General features: G+C 45.1%; 1 protein-coding gene and 1 long non-coding RNA gene across 7 annotated transcripts in view; one reads left to right on the top strand and one right to left on the bottom strand.

Annotated features, from left to right (window-relative positions):
- Nucleotides 1-20,619, top strand: part of LOC119170364 (plexin-B2) — a 162,942-nt gene that overhangs the window by 121,363 nt on the left and 20,960 nt on the right. The window lies entirely within an intron of this gene.
- The window catches only part of LOC142775238 (uncharacterized), an 84,897-nt gene that overhangs the window by 61,216 nt on the left and 3,062 nt on the right, over nt 1-20,619 (bottom strand). The window contains exons 2-3 of the long non-coding RNA XR_012886713.1: nt 19,546-19,671; nt 7,896-8,174 (exon numbers count right to left, since the gene is read on the bottom strand). This is a non-coding gene — a long non-coding RNA (uncharacterized LOC142775238). The remainder of the gene's footprint in view (nt 1-7,895; nt 8,175-19,545; nt 19,672-20,619) is intronic.

The following is a 20,619-nucleotide window of genomic DNA, read 5'->3' as shown; positions in this document are numbered from 1 at the left end:
CCACCCAATACACAGTCCACGTCAGTAGCAACCTCGAAATTGTGCTTTTGTGCAAACTGCTCGTCGATGAGTGTTACTGCACAGCCTGTGTCCCAAAGTGCTTGTGATGTGATGTCATTTACACTGGCCTGTAGTAGTATTATCCTTTGCCCACTCGTCTCTGCGATGGCGACCCTATTGATGCCTTGTGGTGAGCTTTTCGCTAGGCGACGTGGCACAGCTGCTGCTTTTTCATCTTCTGTGCGTGTGTCTGGATCAGGGCAGTCGATTGCTCTGTGTCCTTTCCTTTTGCAACGTGTGCACGTGTCGGCCGGCAAGCGTGCATACTTTGTTGTTGTTGGTTCGGCTGTATTTCTCTCGCTGAGCTTTGACGATTTGCTGACTGCCGGAGGTTTTTTTTCGTCGCTGATTCCAACATCTCATCTATCCAGCTGTTGGGCGTAGCGCAAGAACTCGGTGATAGTTCCGCGTCACAGGTCGTGAAAAGCTGCTAACATGGGTTTTACGCTTGTTGACCGTACTCCCTGTATGAGCCAGTCAACCACATCGTTGTCGGACAGTTTATGCAAGGCTCGTCTAATGCATTGGAGGCGTGCGTACATATAGTCTGTCATAATTTCGTTCTCTCGTTGAGCTCTTGGGTTGACGTAGGCGACCCATTGACAGAACAGGAGAGGCTTGTCAAATTCAGTTTTTAATGCCGTCACCCATGATGTCCAGTCGGCGTGCAGGTGCCCGGTAGTTTGGTGCCAAGCAGCTGCTCGGCCCCTAAGTCACGAGATTCCTGCGTTGATTGTTGCGGCCTCAGTCCATGTGCACCGCTCGCGCATTGATTCTACGGCAGTCTTCCACTGAGCGAAGTTGTCTGATTCAGTTCTCAAATAGGTCGGCAGCGTTCCCGTGAGATCTGGTGTCGTAGTTATTTGCAGCTGAGCACTGGTGGCGTTGTCGTTCGATGTGCCTGGCGGTGTTCCCAACTGCCTTTCGAGAAATCGCGCCATCATTTGCAACGTAGTGTTGAGCATCGCGAGCTCCGTTGTTCTGTTTGCGTTTTCGTTCGGCGTAGTTCGGTTTTCGATGGCGTCCGTGCGTGTCAAACGAGTTGGAGAGATGCTGTCTTCAAAAATACCTTGAGGCGTCGTAAGCTTCAGCTCGTTCGTGCCGAAAGCCGCTTCGTCCGCGATCAGCAAGGAGTTTTTCACTTTGGTGTGGTCGGTCTCCATACTGGTCGTTGTCGCTGGCGGCTCTTGCTGTTGCTAAGCCTCGGTACGTGCAGTGTTATTTTCTCGCTTCGTCTTCTGTTCTACGTCGGCCATAGGTTCATTGTCAAGTCCTCGTCGCCATGTCAGGGGTTGGTGCATACGATGACACGACTGATTGAACGACAAACAACTGATTTATTAACGATGCAAAGAGATTACATAACTAATACCTCTTGAACCGCTGCGCGCTCGCCAACCATCCCTCTCGTCCCCCTTGCGGCCACCTCGTCAACCCGCTAGTAGTTCCACAACATCACGATAGGTGGCGCCAGTTGTCCGTAGTGGATGTAATTGCCTAACAAGGTTCTGGACTGTTACCTGTGTTGGGTTGCTTGATGAGGTCATTTCTTGAACTGGGGTGTCCGTTGTTAAAAGCGGTCCTTATAAGGGGTGCTGCGACTTCGAGTCCTGCGAGTCTCAGTTTGGTAGCGGGCCCCCGTGCTAGGACCCATCGTCGAACAAGTCAGATGAGGCGCTCGTAATAACGACAACTTATTTACAAGGTTAGTAACTGAGAATTCGAAAGGAGGTGATCAAGTGATCAAGTACGAGAAGTCAAGAACTGTACAGGAGAACTGATGAACTGTAGCACTTCAAATATACAAAAGTCATCCGCTTATATAGCGCCGTGTTGCCAAACCTGTGCGCATTGTCCGCCGCTTCATCCAATACGGCACTCGACGGTCTAGGTGACACACCCACGAAGGCGGGTAAAGACGCAACACATTGCACGTGGAGAGGGCACAGTCTACACGATGCCCAAATATAGTCTCAAACGCACTGGACAGACGCTTCGCACACGTCACCAAGATTTTCTGCACGTCCGATGATCTTAGATGACCTTGGTTTTCAAGAACGCTTCTGGCAGTTGGGTGAGGTGCGAAAAACCGGCTCCCGGTACACGTGCCAAACTTGCCTGACTGCGTTCGGGTAGGACAATGTAGTGGTCCACCAGCTTATCGTCGAAATATGCCACCTCATTCAACCGGTCCTAGGGAGAAAAAAGGAAGGAGGAGTGATCGACTAATCCCATGTCATTGAGGCGCTGAGGCGGGCTCCCGCCAGGGCTGCAGCAGTTAGTGCCTTTTTCATTTCCCCGCAATCCATCCCTCGTTGTTTGCTAGAAGCTACGGCTTAGCTGCGAATTTCCGGGGCTCCGCTTCTCCTCGCAAGGTGCAGCCACAACTAGTTTGGTTTTAGCTTCCAGCCCGAACTGCAAATACCACGCTAGTTCCGATATTTCCAGATCCTCGGTGACCTCAAAAATGGCCCAGCTGCCTCTTTGCCTGCCTCGAAAGCCTTGCATAGAGTTGAGCTCATAATGGCCTTTCTTGGCTCGTGCATTTTCTTTGCGCGAACCGGACATCCTTGCTTGGAATGCATTGAAATATTTTCGTTCAGTTCACAAAGGCCGAATGACTTCAATAATGATGATGGTCATAACAGGGGCCGAATTCTGAGCCCTGACCTTGAAAGCAATGGCTTGAGTGGTGTACCAAAGTCTCCACCGGTGAGTGCCTAGTGGGGCTGGAACAGGGCTGCTCACAGCACTGGCGATCATGAGGCGACAGTACCCAGCAGCTTCTCCAGTGTCGCAGTTCGCTAAGTTCGGGGGCTTTATTGTAACGAACAGAAGGAGGCTGTTCTCTCAGAGACACCAAAAAAACTGCTTCTTCTGCTTTTCGTGATGCGCCTCTTGTGTGGCTCGGTCATCTTCTTCACCAACTCCAGCATATAGCTGGGCACAAATAGGAACGCGGCAATATTTTGTGCACGTAGCATCTAGTAGCCAGAAAGTGAACTTCGTTTTTTCATTAACTGCATAATTTAAAAGAAAAAATTATTGAACTTATACTGTATGGGGGGGGGGGGGCAGTTTCATCTCTTGTCATTTTCGAAAGTTAATGGCGATATAGAGAGACAAATATTAACTTTACGAAGACAATCTTTCTTTAAATAAATGTACACCTTTAAATATTGTATGGCTGAAACAGCATTGTTTGAAGCCCGTGTGCTGAAGAAAACTGCTTTTGAAAAATGTCTGCACAGGAGAAATTTTTTTTTAAGTTGCTATCTTTGAGATTTTTTCTCCAAGCCAGTGTTTCATAACTTGATGACCTATTACAACATAATATTTGAAATAGTGCCTGCCAATACCATTGCTGTACCTCAAACATTTTTATAAATGGCCTCGAACTTCCAATTTTGGCGACAGTTAAAAGCCTATTGAAAAATTTATATTTAGAAAACCCCATCTTTGATATTCCTGAAAATCCCACTAAAGGAACGTTGCAAATCATAGAAAAATAATATTAAGATACATGTTGCTGTATTTTATTTGCAGCGAGAATATTATGGGTACGAGTCTCAGCTTTTCGAGGATGCACTAAGGCAATAAACAAGTGACAAATTGGCCTAAAAAAAGTGGGCTTGAGCATCCGAGTCGCTTGAATGTGAACATACAGAGGAACAGCAGTTCTGGCTCTCTGAGGAACACATTTCTGCAAAGGTGCATTTCTGGTGCACTTCGCTCAGCTTTAATGCTGGAAATCCAATACACAGTGACACACACTCAGGAATTCCGTACATATTCGCAGACAAAGCGATGAATTGAAATGCTCCAACACAAGCATAGAACCTCGGAAGATCGAGCATGAACACTTTTTATTTATTTTTTATTTATTTATTTAATACTGTAAGCCTTTCTCTGGCTCATACAGGGTGGGCGAGCAAATATACACAGTCGCGTACAAACCAGGCAATAACACATAGTGGAAGAAACATAATCACAAGATGATGGTGAGAAAAAAAAAAAAACTTGAACGATGAAAGCAATTGTACAAAATCATGGACAGGTCACAAAACATCGAGGTATCAGCAGGGGGTACAGTGATCAGTGTGTTCGGAAGCGCTCACAAACAACAAAAAACAAAAGTTGCTTTTAGTCTTCATAAAACAGGCTTTCTACATTCCGAACAAATGAATCTGCAGAGGAAAGATTAATGCATTCACGTGGCAGTTTGTTCCACTCTTTCACTGCTGACGGGAAGAATGAATATTTAAAAGTGTCACAGCGTGACATGGTCTGATGCACTTATTGTGGTTGGTACGAAGGGAGTGATGGTTAGGCGGCTTTATGTAGTTGTCTTTATCTATGTTTAAACCGTTGTGATACAAAATAAAAATAAACTTTAAGGAAGAGACACGGCGACGGGCTGCAAGGGTCTGCAAGCATGCCCGCCTGCGCAGCTCAGTGACACTGTCATGCCTCGAATACTTAGAACAGATAAAGCGAAGGGCCTTGCGTTGGACGATTTCTAATTTGTTGGAAAGATATTTTTGGTGGGGGTTCCAGACAATGCTGGCGTACTCGAGGATCGGCCTTATGAGAGATTTATATGCTGCCAGTTTTACATTAGAAGGCGCCAATGCAAGTTTTCGACGCAGGAACCCTAGCTGGCGACAGGCTTTTGTGTATGTGCTGCTTATATGTGCATCCCACTTCAGTTTACTTGTAAAGGTAACGCCCAAACATTTAACAGCGTCGTTTCTTGCTATGTTTGTGCCGACCAAATTGTAACTAAAATGCTGGATTGTTTTTCTGCGAGTTATGCTAAGGCAAGCTGTTTTTGACACGTTAATTTCCATTCCCCACTCAAGGCACCAACATGCAATATTAGCTAGTGTGGTATTAAGTCTAAGATGGTCATCAGTTGTGCAGATAGTGGTGTAGATCACGCAGTCGTCAGCGAATAATCTCATTTTAACGTTAGGCTCAAGGCACATATAGATATCATTAACATATATTACGAACAAGATGGGTTCTAAAACGGAACCTTGTGGTACTCCGGAAAAACCTTCCAATGAATCAGAGGCTGTGTTGTTTACGGTTACATACTGGCTTCGATTTGATAGATACATTTTTATCCATGCTATTATGTTACTGTTAATACCAATAGACACAAGTTTGTCAATCAATTTACTGTGAGGCACCTTATCAAAAGCTTTGGCGAAGTCTATAAATATGGAGTCGGTTTGCAATTATGAGTTAATAGTAGTTACGAAGTCATGCGTTATTTCCAAGAGTTGAGTAACGGTAGACAGGTTTTTACGGAATCCGTGTTGGTTTGGGTGCAATAAGTTGTTATCTTCTAAATAAGTAATTATTGCCTTGTTGATTACATGTTCCAATAATTTACAGCAGCAGCTAGTTAGCGAGATAGGCCTGAATGTTTCTATGGACAGCTTGCTCCCACCTTTATGAATTGGAATTACCTTTGCACACAACCAGTCTGCAGGTAAAGAAGCTGTTAGCAGGGATGCTTTAAAAATTGCTTCAAGGAAGGGACATAGTTGCTCTGCGTAGCGTCGAAGGAATACATTTGAAATATTGTCAGGACCCACTGATTTCTTAACATCAATCTGCAACAGCAGGTTCAGAATACCTTCCTTAGTAACTATGACATCGGGCATTAAAAAACGATGCACCGGAGCAACAGGGCTGCTTGGTGCGCATGCACGGGTAAATACCGACTGAAAATACCTATTGAAAGCATTGGAAACGGCCTGCGCGTCCTTTACGATAGTACCCTCAATTTCTACTTCAGTTGTTGGGTTTTCAGGCCGTGCCAAGAAACGCCAAAATTTTTGCGGCTGATCCGTCATGAAGTGAGATAACATATGCGAAAAAAAAAGTTTGTCTTGCATTTCTAATTTCTGCCTTAAGCTGAGATGCAAGTTCCTTTAAGATGATTGGATTCCTCTTTTTCTTGTGCATTCTCTGTACCCTTCTTTTAAGGTGAATAATACGGCAATTGATCCATGGTGTTTTTCTTTGTGTGCGTTTTAGTTTCGTTGGGAAAAAAATTTTGTTCACAGTACGTAATTATTTTTTTCAGTTGAATCCACATATCATTAACACCCTCACATTCCTCTAGAGAAAAAGTCTCTAGTGCTGTGTCGAGGTAATCAACAACACAAACATCATTAGCTCTGGTGTAGTCTTTCACGGCTATCCGTGAATTTGTGCCATCGGGTTTGGTATTTAAGCATTCAAGGTTAAAAGTTATGATTAACATTTTGTGGTCAGATATTCCATCTTCTACAGTGGCTTTACCGGATCGGTTATCGGAAAGAAAAGCTAGGTCTAGTATAGAGCGAGTGTTTTCTTGAATTCGGGTTGGTTCCTGGACCAACTGGGACAATGAAAAATTGAACATTAAATTGTATAATAGCTCGCTGTTGGCGGTATTTCTAGTACTTGTTAAGTTTTCCCAGTCAATAGCGAGATTGAAATCTCCAGTAAGTATTAATTTGGTACGGGGGGTAACCTTATCAACCAGATAGTCATGTATTTGTAAAAGGTAATCATCAGACGCATTTGGCTTTCTGTAGATGCCACCGATCAGTACTGGAGCATCGTGAGCAAATATTGTGCACCAAACGCTTTCATGATTCGCGATACCCTTTTCTCTACGATATTGCAAACCACATTTTATTGCAATGGCGACCCCGCCCCTGCGACCGTCACGATCTGACCGAAGTAGGCAGTATGAAGAAGGAACAATTTCAAAATCAAGAATGTCTGGGTGCAGCCACGTTTCAGTTATCACGACAATATCAGGAGTGTACGAAAATAACAATTCTTCTAGCTTGTCAGTTTTGTTAACAATGCTACGGGCATTCAAACATACCAATGAAAATGGTGTGGCGGCTTGCGGGTGTCATGCGTTGCTTTTCGCGCGACCATCGTGACGAGCCCTTCTCAGGGAAACTCTTGCATTTTTTGCTTCATCCCATACGTACAAGTAGTCATCTATCTTTAGTTTATCGAATACAAGAGTGACCTTAGCACCATTGTCCCGATCTTCCTTTGCTGATTGCCATAGTTTTTTGCGCAGGTCCCGAACTCGTGCGAAAAGTCTTCGGATATCGATATCGCTGTTCCTTTCAGTTTGCTGCAATTACAAAGGACTAACATTTTTTCAGAGAAATTGTACAGCTTAAGAATTACTGGCCGCTCTCGATTTTGTGTTTTCCTGCCAATTCGGTGCATGCGTTCTACAGATGTAACATTCACCTTGAGGATGTCTTTAAAAATGCCCTTAACAATCCGCTGTTGTAAATTTGTATTTTGTTCGTTATCACCCTCTTCCACGCCATAGAATATTATGTTATTCCGGCGGTGGTCTGTTTTCCAAGTCTTCTACCTTAACTGATAGCTCTCGCACCAGTTTATTTGTTTCTACAGTCATCACCTCATGCTCGGTGAGTTTATCCTCGAATTGCTGTAGGCGAGCTAACTCTTTTTATGGTGGTTAATCTTTCCTGTATGTTGCCTACTGTAGTTTCTACGTGTTTTAAGTTTTCAGAAAGAGCAGTGAGCGCTTTATTGGTCTTTGTTTGTTCCTTTAGAATTTTCTTGAGGAGCTGGCTATTTAAGGTGGCTTCTGAACCAGACTCTGAGTCTGAGCGGGGTCCAGGGTTTAACTCCACATCACCTGATGTTAACAGCAGTAGCCTAATAACAAGCAAACAATCACACAATGAAGAAAGCAGACTCTGTGGGCCCGGCAGCACTACTAAAGTGAGCGAATCGTCTCTAATAGAGCAGACAGAATGTTTGTCACTCACCTGGACGAAAAAGTAGAAATTCATGAGCAACCGTCCGAACACGGTGCTGCCACGCCCACTGAAAGACTGCTGAAGATTGCTCCGGGTTTTATGCTGAAGCTCAAGCGTGTCCGCTGACGTAACTCGGTTGACCACATGGTAGGGGAGGGGCACTTGAGGCGCTGCTTTCCATGATGGTTCTTCGTTGACGGGGCTGTCCGGCGCAGGCGCGACGATGTTTCCCTGTGGTGGGAAGAGTTCCGCCGGGCCAACGACGGAATCCGCCCGCAGCAGGGCGATCTGGACGAAAAAGTAGAAATTCATGAGCAACCGCCCGAACACGGTGCTACCAAGCCCACACTTGAACACTTGAAGTGGCCCGCTCCCCTCTTCTCTCATAAGCTAAGGAATGCGTTGAAAGAAAAGCATGATGGGCTCAAAACCCTGCGTTTCTTCCAGATCAGTTACAACAGTGGTTGGCGCTAACAAAACACGACCATGATCTGTATCCTTAGATGAGCTTAACTAAACATACCGATAACATAGGCCTGCAACACGTGGCAAAAATATGCACTAAAACGATCTCAATATAATGAATTATTTCTAGGTCATCTGCATTTGCATAGAGCATTTTGACATTCTTCAGCTCTATGGCCATCTGCGCCACCATTTCGGATGCCAGCTTAATCACACCCAAGCTTGCCGCTCTTAAATGGCAGAGTGAGCTTTCGTGCTTTGCTAGGCTTTACTAACCTATGTTTCATAAAAATTGCAGACTTTGGCCGTTTCCTATAGTTGAAACCCTATGATATTGCCACAGGTATGGAACGAGGTTGAGCCATGCCAATGCGAGTATGTGCCAATGTGTGAAAAAGAAGAGGACTGTTTGTTGTGCTTGTGGTCCAACGTTCGGTTCGGCTCGACGTCCAGTACTGCTGCTCCTGTGAACAGACGTTGTGGTCTTTCTGTAATCACGTGACATTTTCTGGTGGAGGTGCTGGGTAGTGTTGTATGTATTGCAATCAGCAGCCAGATCCCGACACTAGTCGCGACATGGAAGAACCAGATGACCTACGGCGTAGCAGGCGACAGCTAGGCCTACCACCTAAATTTGGACCACTTCCACAATCCGGCAGTACTATGGCTAGTGCGGGAACGCAAACCCAAGAGACATCGATGCTGCCTCCTCCATGGTTCCTCAACGCCCCGCGAACCCCGAAGCCGTTCCACAATGACCCTTACGAGGACATCGACGACTGGCTTGACGACTACAACCGTTGCGGCAGCGCCAACGAGTGGAACGAGCAGCGAAAGCTTCGGTATGTCTACTTTTACCTCGAGAACTCTGCGCGCACTTGCTTTGAAGCCACTATGACAACCTGCCCAGAGTTTTGCAACCAGTTGCGGAATACCTTCCGAAGCTCTGACTGAAAGGAGCAAGCGGAACGGCTCCTCGGTTCCCGAAATCAGCGTCCGAACGAGAGTGTTGCCATGTTCGTTGAGGACATGTCGCGGCTGTTCAGGCGAGCTCACTCCTCAATGACGGAAGAAAAGAAGGTGCGCCTCCTGATGCGGGGAGTGAAAGAGCAGCTGTTCGCTGGACTAGTGCGGAACCCTCCCAGCACTGTAGAGGATTTCCTCCGCAAAGCCACGACAATGAAGAGAATGCTAAGGCAGCGTTCGTATCAGTATGAGCGTCCTGGCAGTCTTTCATCAGTGTCATCATCACCATCATCCTGACTACGTCCACTGCAGGACAAAGGCCTCTCCCATGTTCCGCCAGTTAACACGGTCCTGTGCTTGCTGCTGCCAATTTATACCTGCAAACTTTTTAATCTCATCTGCCCACCTAACCTTCTGTCTCCCCCTAACCCGCTTTCCTTCTCTGGGAATCCAGTTAGTTACCCTTAACGACCAGCGGTTATCCTGTCTACGCGCTACATGCCCGGCCCATGTCCATTTCTTCTTCTTGATTTCAGCTATGATATCCTTAACCCCCATTTGTTCCCTGATCCACTCTGCTCTCTTCTTGTCTCTTAAGGTTACACCTACCATTTTTCTTTCCATTGCTCGCTGCGTCGTCCTCAATTTAAGCTGAACCCTCTTTGTAAGTCTCCAGGTTTCTGCTCCGTAGCTAAGTGCCGGTAAGATACAACTGTTATATACCTTCCTCTTGAGGGATAGTGGCAATCTACCTGTCATAATTTGAGAGTGCTTGCCGAATGTGCTCCACCCCATTCTTATTCTTCTAGTTACTTCAATCTCGTGGTTCGACTCTGTGATTATTACCTGCCCTAAGTAGACATAGTCTTTTACAACTTCAAGTGCACTATTACCTATCTCGAAGCGCTGCTCCTTTCCGAGGTTGTTGTACATTACTTTCGTTTTCTTCAGATTAATTTTAAGACCCACCTTTCTGCTCTCCTTGTCTAACTCCGTAATCATGAGTTGCAATTCGTCCCCTGAGTTACTCAGCAATGCAATGTCATCGGCGAAGCGCAGGTTACTAAGGTATTCTCCATTAACTCTTATCCCTAACTGTTCCCATTCTAGGCTTCTGAAAACCTCCTGTAAGCACGCGGTAAATAGCATTGGGGAGATTGTGTCCCCCTGCCTTACACCCTTCTTGATTGGTATTCTGTTGCTTTCTTTATGTAGCACTATGGTAGCAGTTGATCCCCTGTAGATTTCTTCCAGAATGTTCATATATACTTCATCTACGCCCAGATTCTGTAGTGTCTGCATGACGGCTGATATTTCTACTGAATCAAACGCCTTCTCGTAATCTATGAAGGCTATGTATAGTGGTTGGTTATACTCTGAGCATTTCTCTATTACCTGATTGATAGTATAAATGTGGTCAATTGTTGAGTAGCCTGTTCGAAATCCTGCTTGTTCCTTTGGTTGATTGAATGCTAATGTTTTCTTTACTCTGTTAGCAATTACTTTTGTAAATAGCTTGTATACTACAGAGAGCAAGCTGATCGGCCTGTAATTTTTCAAGTCCTTGTCATCTCCTTTTATATGTATAAAGATGATGTTAGCGTTCTTCCAAGACTCTGGTACTCTTCCCGTCAGGAGACACCTCATAAACAGGGTGGCTAGTTTTTCTAACACAATCTGTCCTCCATCTTTCAGCAGATCTGATGTTACCTGATCCTCACCAGCAGCTTTGCCTCTTTGCGTGCTCTCTAAAGCTTTTCTGACTTCTTCTATCATTACTGGTGGGGTGTCATCTGGGTTACTGCTAGTTCTTATAGTATTAAGGTCGTCGTTGTCTCGGCTACTGTACAGATCTCTGTAAAACTCCTCCGCTATTTTAACTATCCTATCCATATTGGTAGTTATTTTGCCTTCTTTGTCCCTTAGTGCATACATTCGACTTTTGCCTATCCCAAGTTTCCTCTTCACTGCTTTGACGCTTCCTCCGTTTTTCAGAGCGTGTTCAATTCTCCCCATGTTATACCTTCTTACATCGCATACCTTACGCCTATTAATCAACTTCGAAAGCTCTGCCAGTTCTATTTTGTCTGTTGTACTTGACACTTTCATGATTTGACGTTTCTTAATTAGGTTCTTCGTTTCCTGGGAAAGCTTTCCAGTGTCTTGTCTAACTACCCTGCCTCCAACTTCCACTGCACACTCCGTAATGATACTCGTCAGATTATCATTCATTGTATCTACGCTAAGGTTGGTTTCCTCAATAAGAGCCGAGTACCTGTTCTGCAGCGACAATCTGAATTCCTGTACTTTCCCTCTCAGTGCTAGCTCATTGATTGGCTTCTTGCGTATCAGTTTCTGTCGTTCCTTCTTCAAGTCTAGGCGAATTCGAGACCGTACCATTCTATGGTCACTGCATCGTACCTTGCCAACCACTTCCACATCCTGCACGATTCCTGGGTGTGCACTCATTATAAAGTCTATTTCGTTCTTATTTTCGCCATTAGGGCTCCTCTATGTCCACTTGCTGTTTTCTCGTTTTCGGTAGAAGGTATTCAAAATCCGTAAATTATTGCGTTCTGCGAATTCTACTAGTAGCTCTCCTCTGGCGTTTCTAGTACCGATGCCATAATCATCAGTGTCATGGGCCCCGCCAACACCTGACGTCACGACTCTAAGAGACCTGATGGAGCTCGTGCGCAGTATTGTGCGCGAGGAGCTGTAAAAGCTGCTTGCGGTGTCTTCTCAGCCCCATGTTACTGCTCTAACGGATGTCGTCCGCGAAGAGGTCCGGCAGCTGGTGCACCCCATGACGACTCTGCGTCCAGCCGAGGTCCAACCCATGACGGCCCCGCGTCCAGCCGAAGCTTCGCTATTAATGTACGCGGAAGTAATACGTACTTCTGCACCGGCTGTTGGCTACCCGTCCCGTCCGTCCAGCCTGCAGACGGTGCCGTCATTCTACTCAGGACCACCGCAGTACGGCAACCCACCCCTCACACGAAAGTCCAGTGTATGGTGTGCTCCCAGCAACCGGCCTCTCTGTTATCACTGTGGTGAACCAGGTCACATCTACCGTGAGTGCGCATACAGGCACATGGGACTTTCTGGCTTTCGTCCAGATGCTCGTCGATCCAGAGATGGTGAGCGGCCCCGTGCTATTGCCGAATACTTGGCAAGCCAGCAGTCCCCAACCCTTCCGCGTCGCCAATCCCGCTCACCGTCTCCACGGCGTTCCACGTCACCTGGCCAACAATCGACCTTTGCGGACATCCTTGCAGGAAGATCGCCTAGATCTACGAGCCCACGCCGGGGAAACTAAGAACAGCGACCTCTGGGGGTGAGGCCGCTGTTGGTCGACCGTTACAAGACCCTCCCCCGAACTGCCTGCCGCCATCCGACAACATCCTTTCACCGACGTGTGCCATCGACGACAAACGTGTCTCTGCTCGCATCTCTGTCCTTGTCGACAACCACCCGCTAACCGCTCTGTTAGATACGGGTGCCGATTATTCTGTTATAAACGCTGATCTCGCTGCACAGCTAATAAAGGTAACGACAGCTTGGGGACATGGAACTAACCTCCAGACTGCGGGAGATCACCTATTGACACCGCTGGGAATATGCACTGCCCGGCTCCGAATTCGTGAGTCGACATACATTGCTTCCTTCGTCGTATTGCACAAATGCTCCCAAAACCTAATTCTCGGAATGGATTTCCTCCGCGAGCATGAAGCTGTTATTAACCTTCGCGACCTACTCGTAACGTTCTCTAACGACCATACAGCCACACAAAAGGATGCAGTTGCACAGAGCACAACACTTCGAATTGCTGACGACACCATCGCACTTCCGCCGCGAGCCAGTATGTTGGTAACTGTGGAGAGCGACTGTGACAACAAGAGTAGTGGCATCGCGGAAAGTAATCTCTCGGTGCTCTTGGCTCAGCAGATTTGTGTTGTGTGTGCTATCGTTCAACTGAAACATCAGAGGACTCGGCTTCTGATCACAAATTTTGGCGGCCAGTACCAACACTTGGCAAAGCGAACAGCGATCAGGAACAAGGATCGCGAACTTTGAAGCCATTGATGACGAAGAAGGCTCCACTATCGCTCCGATTGCTACTGCTGCCGAAGGTTGACGTGAATTGCCAGCTATCCACTGCGCAGCAGCAGCAGATACGCATGATCTTGCGTACGTGACTGCTTTGCGTCCACCTCCAAAATCAAGCAGACCCCAACCGTGAAGCTTCCCATTATAACGCACCCTACCAAACGGCCTGTACGACAGCACGCCTACCACGCGTCGCAAAAAGAACAAGAGGCAATACGTTTTCAGGTGAAACAGATGCTCGACGACGACGTCATCCAACTCTCGAACAGTCTATGGGTGTCACCCGTCGTACTTGTTAAAAAGAAAGACTGCTTTCTTCGATTTTGCGTCAATTACCGGAAGCTCAACAAAGTGACGAAGAGAGACGTCTACCCTCTCCCTTGATAGATGACTAACTGGATCCGCTTCGACATGCCCGATATTTTTCATCAATGAATTTACGCAGCGGCTACTGGCAGATCGAGGTTCATGATTGTGACAGGGAAAAAATAGCTTTCATAACTCCCGATGGCCTCTACGAATTGAAAGTGTTACCGTTTGGTTTGTGCTCTGCACTGGCAATGTTCCAAAGGATGATGGACACTGTCCTGTCGGGTCTGAAGTGGGAATCCTGCCTCATCTATTTAGACGTCGTTTTTTTTTTTTAAACATTTGAGCAACATTTACAACGACTTCAGTCCGTCTTCGCCGCTATTTGATCCGCAGGCCTATCGGTAAAACCGGAAAAGTGTCATTTCGGCTACGAAGAACTAAAGTTTGTCGGGCACCTTGTCAGTCACGATGGCATTCGAGCAGACCCAGAAAAGACCGTGGCCATTGCTGCATTTCCTCCACCTTCGAACAAACGGGATTTGCGCAGATTTTTGGGTCTCTGCCCCTACTACAGGCGCTTTGTACAGAACTTTGCTAACATCGCGGAACCCCTTACCCGCTTAACGAAAGAGGATACTCCTTTTGTATGGGGTCCAGAGCAGAGAGCCGCTTTTTCCAAGCTTCAACAGTGCCTTCAGAGTGAACCCTTACTAGGGCACTTTGATGAAGATGCCGCCACCAAACTTCACAGTAATGCAAGCAACATCGGTCTTGGTGCAGTGCTTGTCCAGTGGCAAGACGGCGCCGAACGTCCCATCGCTTATGCCAGTCGCATTCTGTCATCTGCGGAAACCAACTACTCCACCACGAAGAAGGGATGCCTTGCTGTTATTTGGACGATAACAAAGTTCCAACCGTATCTGTATGGTCGTCCATTCAGAGTAGTTACGAACCATCATGCCCTCTGTTGGCTGGCCAATATCTGGACCCTTCAGGGCGCCGCACGAGGTGGAGCTTGCGCCTTCAAGACTTTGAGGTTACAGTAGTCTACAAGTCGGGCTGCAGGCACACTAATGCTGATTGCCTTTCGCGCGCTCCCCTCGCGACGACATCGAGTGACGATGATACCGATGGCCATTTTCTTTGTGCAGTCAGTGAATCTGACTTGGCCCAACAACAGTGGAATGATTCAGAGATACAACTTATGAAATACCTTCAAGGTCACAGGTCGAGTCTACCATCGGCATTCGCACGTTCAGGCTAATTTTGTCTCCGCAACGACATCGCCTACAAAAAGAACTTCGAACCTTATGCGACTAAATACCTCCTCGTCGTTCCACCAGGGCTACGTGCTGACATTTTATCTGCCTGCCATGACGAGCCTTCCTCCGGCCACCTAGGATTCGCACGTACCCTTGCCCGGATTCGGACTCGCTACTACTGGCCAAAGCTCACTCAGGATGTCAAGTATTACATTAAAACGTGCAATCATTGCCAGTGCCGTAAAGCCCCACCTGTGTGCCCTGCTGGTTTATTGCAGCTTGTTGCTCCCCCGTTACAACCGTTTGAACGAATCGTCATGGACTTGCTTGGGCCCTTCCCGAAGTCACATGATGGCAACCGCTGGATCGTAGTCACTACTGACTATTTAACAAGGTACTGCGAAACGAAAGCCCTACAACGAGGCACCGCCAATGAGATTGCATATTTTTTCATCAACAACATCGTCCTCTGCCATGGAGTGCCAACAGTTCTTATCACTGACCATGAAACAGCCTTTACAGCCCAATTGATGCAAGGCGTCATAAGACTTAGTGGAACAGCTTATCGCAAAATGACCGCATACCATCCACAAACGAATGGTCTGACGGAGAGATTAAACAAGACGCTCTCTGACATGCTATCTATGTACGTCGACCGCGATCACAAAAACTGGGATGAAATTTTGCCATACGTAACGTTCGCTTACAACACTGCGATTCAAGAGACTACGGGTTTCACTTCTTTCTAGTTGCTTCACGGCCGAGAAGCAATTACGATGCTGGATGCCATGCTGTTGCCTGACAAGGCCGATATTCCTACTGATGCGAACGACTTTATCCGGCTCGCCGACGCGGCCCGCCAGCTTGCACTCGAGCAGATCCGAAAACAACAACGCATCGACTCGCAGAGGTACAATTCCCGTCATCACCATGTTATTTACCAACCCGGTGATCTGGTGTGGTTGTGGATCCCCGTTCACCAAAGGGGTCGCTTGGAAAAGTTACTTCACCGCTACTTCGGTCCTTATAGAGTACTACGGCACCTCACAGATGTCAACTATGAAATCCTGCTTGAAGGCACAGCTCGGCGATCTCGATGTTCCCAGCAGGCCGACATTGTTCATGTGTCACGGATGAAGCCACACTATCCCCGAGCCACCTGACACTGCTTCATCATGCGTCTTTGTGCGTGTATGCGATTACTTTAACATTTAATCGGCATTGATCATTAGGGTGGTACTTTTTTTTGGAAGAGGGGTAATGCCACAGGCATGGAACGAGGTTGAGCCATGCCAATGTGATTATGTGCCATTGTGTGAAAAAGAAGAGGACTGTTGTGCTTGTGGTCTAACGTTAGGTTCGGCTCGACGTCCAGTGCTGCTGCTCCTGTGAACAGACATTGTGGTCTTTCTGTAATCACGAGACAATATCAAACATTGCCTCCAAAAGGGGGCACGCATTAAATTGTTGAGCAGGCAACCAGCGGATAGTAATAATAAACCGTCTTCTTGGTCAATGCAGCAGTGTTAATTAATTTCGATATTCATTACGCTTCTGTTGTCCCTTTTGCAGCCTATTCCCATTGAAGTGCACTGAACTGAAACGTTAAAGACTTATGGCTCTTTTAGCTGCCTTATGCAAGAACGTCAGTAAGTGAAGTGACAATAAGTTGGGAATCTCAAGCCTCGACTTCAAAGGGCAAATTTAGGTATTTTAAAAGGGGGTGCTTAAAATGGTCATTCCTGTTTACCAAAAGCGATTTTCCTCTGTAAATATGGTCGCATTCAAATGACTCAAAAGCTCAGCCCATTTTTTTTAGACAGACTTGTCATGTGCTTGTTGCCTTAGTGCATCCTCGAAAAGCTGGGATTCGTACCCATATTATTCTCGCTTGAAATAAAATAATGCGACACATTTCTTAATATTAGTTTTCTATAATCTGCAAAAGCCTTTTTGTGGTATTTTAATAAATTTCGAAGGGGACGTTTTTAAATATTAATTTTTCGATAGGTTTAACTGTTGCCAAATTTGAAAGTTTGAGGCCATTTATAAAAATATTTGAGATACAGCAACGGTATGGGCAGGCAATACTGTAAACATTATGCTGTAATAGGTGACCAAGTAATGAAAGACTGGCCAGTTTACCTTCGGAGAAAAAGAAAATATCTCAAAGACAGTAACTTGAAAAAAAAAAGTACTCTGTTCAGACATTTTTCCAAAAACAGCTTTCTTCAGTTTTTCAGCCCACAGACTTAAAGCGATGCTGCTTCACTCTTCATTATGTGTACATTTATTTTAAAAAAAGGTTGTCCATGTAACGTTAATATTTGCATTTTTATATCATCGTTAACTTTTGAGAATGACAAGGGACGAAATTGGTCTCTCCGTACAGAATAAGTTCTATACTTTCTTCCTTCTAAATTACGCAGTTAGAAAAAAAAAACAAAGTTCAATTTTGGGCTACTGGGTGGTATGTGCACAAAATATAAAATAGTCAATCAAATCTAAAATATCAACCTTTGGAACCATGTCGATCTCTCGTGGAATCGCCCAGCTGAGTTATATGAGTAGGCACACATGACCCCACAAGATAATAGTGTTTTAAAGGGACACTAAAGAGCAAAACAATTTTTTGCATATTAGTGAAGTACAATTTCACAAACCAGAAAACTCCACTCTTACCAAGACATGCGACGCTTGGTAAGCGAGAAAGGGGGCGAAAAGAAACATGCGATTGGATACACCACTTTGAGATTCCCGCACCAAAGGCTGCGACGTCATAAATTCCGAAGGCGTCTACTAGGCCCTATGTGGGTTCTAATCGATAAAGCTGAAGAACGTTGTCGTCTGTATGCCATAAACCTAGCGCATGAACTTTCAGAAAAGTTCATCGAGCCAATGTCGCAAAAATACAAAAAATACATTTTGAAATTTCTTGCGTCACGCGCAGAGATTTCGGAGCGAAATTTAAAAATAAAATATATCTTTGATTTTCTTTGCTAATAATGAACTTATGACAGTGAAACCTATGGTATCACAGCTCTAAAAATGCAGTTTATTAGTAAAAACTAAGCCATTGTTTCTCTTTGGTGTTCCTTTAAAAAAAAAAGTTGAAAGCGCGACTCACTGCTGCAGAAATTGAAATATGATGTTTGAAAAACAAATCTCAAGGGAGGCACATGCAAGGCATGTTTGCCCCCAGCCTGAATTCACCCTGCTAGAGATGCCCCCCCCCCTTCACGATTTATGCCCTCTGCATGGGGGGTTCGGATTTATTTTGTTTTTTCGCGCAATAATGAATCAGTGAAATAACAGAAATGGCGTAGGTATAAGTACGCATGCCACCTCTGGCGCATATGATGACTAAATTTCGTCTATGAGTGAGTATAATCAGGCTCTGCTGTTGAGCTACGTTAATATTATAACACTATCTTTTGACGCTTGTTCACACAAAAATTCAGCAGATACCATATACCTTGGGCATTGATGTTATGTGAAGCTTGCGAATGAAACCCGACTGTGTTGCAATTTTTTTATTGAGCAAAACATTAGGAAGTGATGGTAGAGAAATATACAGTTGTATGCACAGACATACGTTAAACAGCCGCATATATGTTTCGTATAACCAGTTGTTTACTGTTGCGTAGCGATGCAAACAACAACATGAATATTAGCAACACATTTGGTGAGCTGATATGAAGTGCTAGTGCTCGTGAAGATGGTAGTCCTGGGCACTGCTACATAAACCAACTTCAGCGGATGGCGCTTTACTATCCTTGACGTTAACCCACCGTGACGGCTGCATCACAGAGTACCTATGTAATGTTTATAAAATTAGATGGCTAGCACTGCAACTACAATTGATATTTGACAAACATTAGTGTCTATCTGAAAAGTAGTCCCACGGCTCTGTAGTAAAATACTTGATTGCCACGCAGAATGATGGAGTTCGATTCCTTCTGGGACCCTCACATTTATTCTCATCGTGAATTCGTCGGGACAACGCAACCGATTAGAGCTTTTTCTTAATGCTGACGCGTTAAAATTGTCTATGTCTGTTCTCGCCGCTCCTAGAATAGATAGATATAAACTGTGGCACATACCCGCCTGCAGGCATGTGCCACACATCTGGCGGAAAGAGCTTGATGACGTTCGCAATGAGATTGCGGCATTATTCATGCCATGACCAGCGAGTCATATTTGTCAAACCGTCTTGCCCTCTCATGCTGGTTTTGGTCTACCCCAAGTTAAGGGGGGTTGTAGGCCCGTGTACTCAGATTTGGGTGCACGTTAAAGAACCCCAGGTGGTCAAAATTTCCGGAGCCCTCCACTACGGCGTCTCTCATAATCAAATGGTGGTTTTGGGACGTTAAACCCCACAATCAATCAATCAAGTTAAGGGGGTGATCCCGAGAGTACCCAGGTATATGCGGCTAGATAGATATACGTAGTTAGACGCTCAAAGTGCCTATAGCACACAAAGAAATGCTTTACATTCAATGGTGCCAGTATGTTTCTGCCATATTTCATGCTGCATTGCTTACCTTGGTGGTGGCGGGACGCAGTCTTGCTTTTGGTCTCGGAGTTTTATATAAGGTTTATGAGGGAAGTGAACCATTCTTGGGAGGCAACGTCAGGAGTCCCAAATGGTCTCCATTATCGATAAAAGCCTGCATGACATGAAGGTGTAAATTCCGACTGAGCAAAAATTTTGGTTCAAACGTAGCGCCTCTCCTACTCCACGCCCAACGTCCCAGCCATTTTGGCAAGTATCTCAAATGTGTTTGAAATGTAGTGGGGAATTCGCAAGGCAATGATAAACCCCCTTGCAGAAAGATATTGTGCTAATTTGTTGCATTGAAAACAGTGAGTTGCTAGAATATTTGGAAGAGAAAATAATTTTTTTGGTCACTTGGGTGCCTTCCCAACTTTCCAGAAAGTCGTCTGGGTATTGTTTCTGAAAAAAAAAATATTTTAAGTGTACCGCTTCTTCATTCTACACCAAGATTGTTCTACCCATTAAAGAAATGTGCTTGTGTAAAATGTTTGAAGCTGAGTAATATTAGCTCATATTTTCTGCCACATTTCCCTCCAAAAGTTTAGCCCAAACATCAATTATGATTGCATTTTTGCTATGGCAATACTGCACTCTGTATGAATATTTAAACAATGCATACTTACTTTATAGAAGGTATATTTTATGCGAAAAATATTTTTAGACCCTTCAGGTAAGTATTATGAAAAAAAATCATGAATTTCACAAAATCGTCATTCTTGTCCTAATTGAGATGCAATTTGAACCATGTGGGTGGTCTAATTAAAAATCACCTTTATACCTTAATCGAAAGCAAATAAACAGTTCACCATATATGGCAAGTTTCATCATTACAAGTTTTATTTAAGAAAGAAAATAATTTGGGAAATAATTTGGAAGAATAATTTGAATAATTTGTGAATACATGAGCCCAGTTTTAAGGGTTAAAGATATATAATGCAAGTTGGCTGGGTAATTATACAAATGTTCAATTTTATTTATGATATGTGATACAAATACTATTCGATTGATTTTGTTCGGAATTATTAGACCAAATCACTACTCGCCCATCCTTATGCCATGA

Source organism: Rhipicephalus microplus, chromosome 2, assembly GCF_043290135.1.
Source record: "Rhipicephalus microplus isolate Deutch F79 chromosome 2, USDA_Rmic, whole genome shotgun sequence".
Taxonomy (NCBI): Eukaryota; Metazoa; Arthropoda; class Arachnida; order Ixodida; family Ixodidae; genus Rhipicephalus; species Rhipicephalus microplus.
This window is presented reverse-complemented; position numbering and strand designations above follow the sequence as displayed.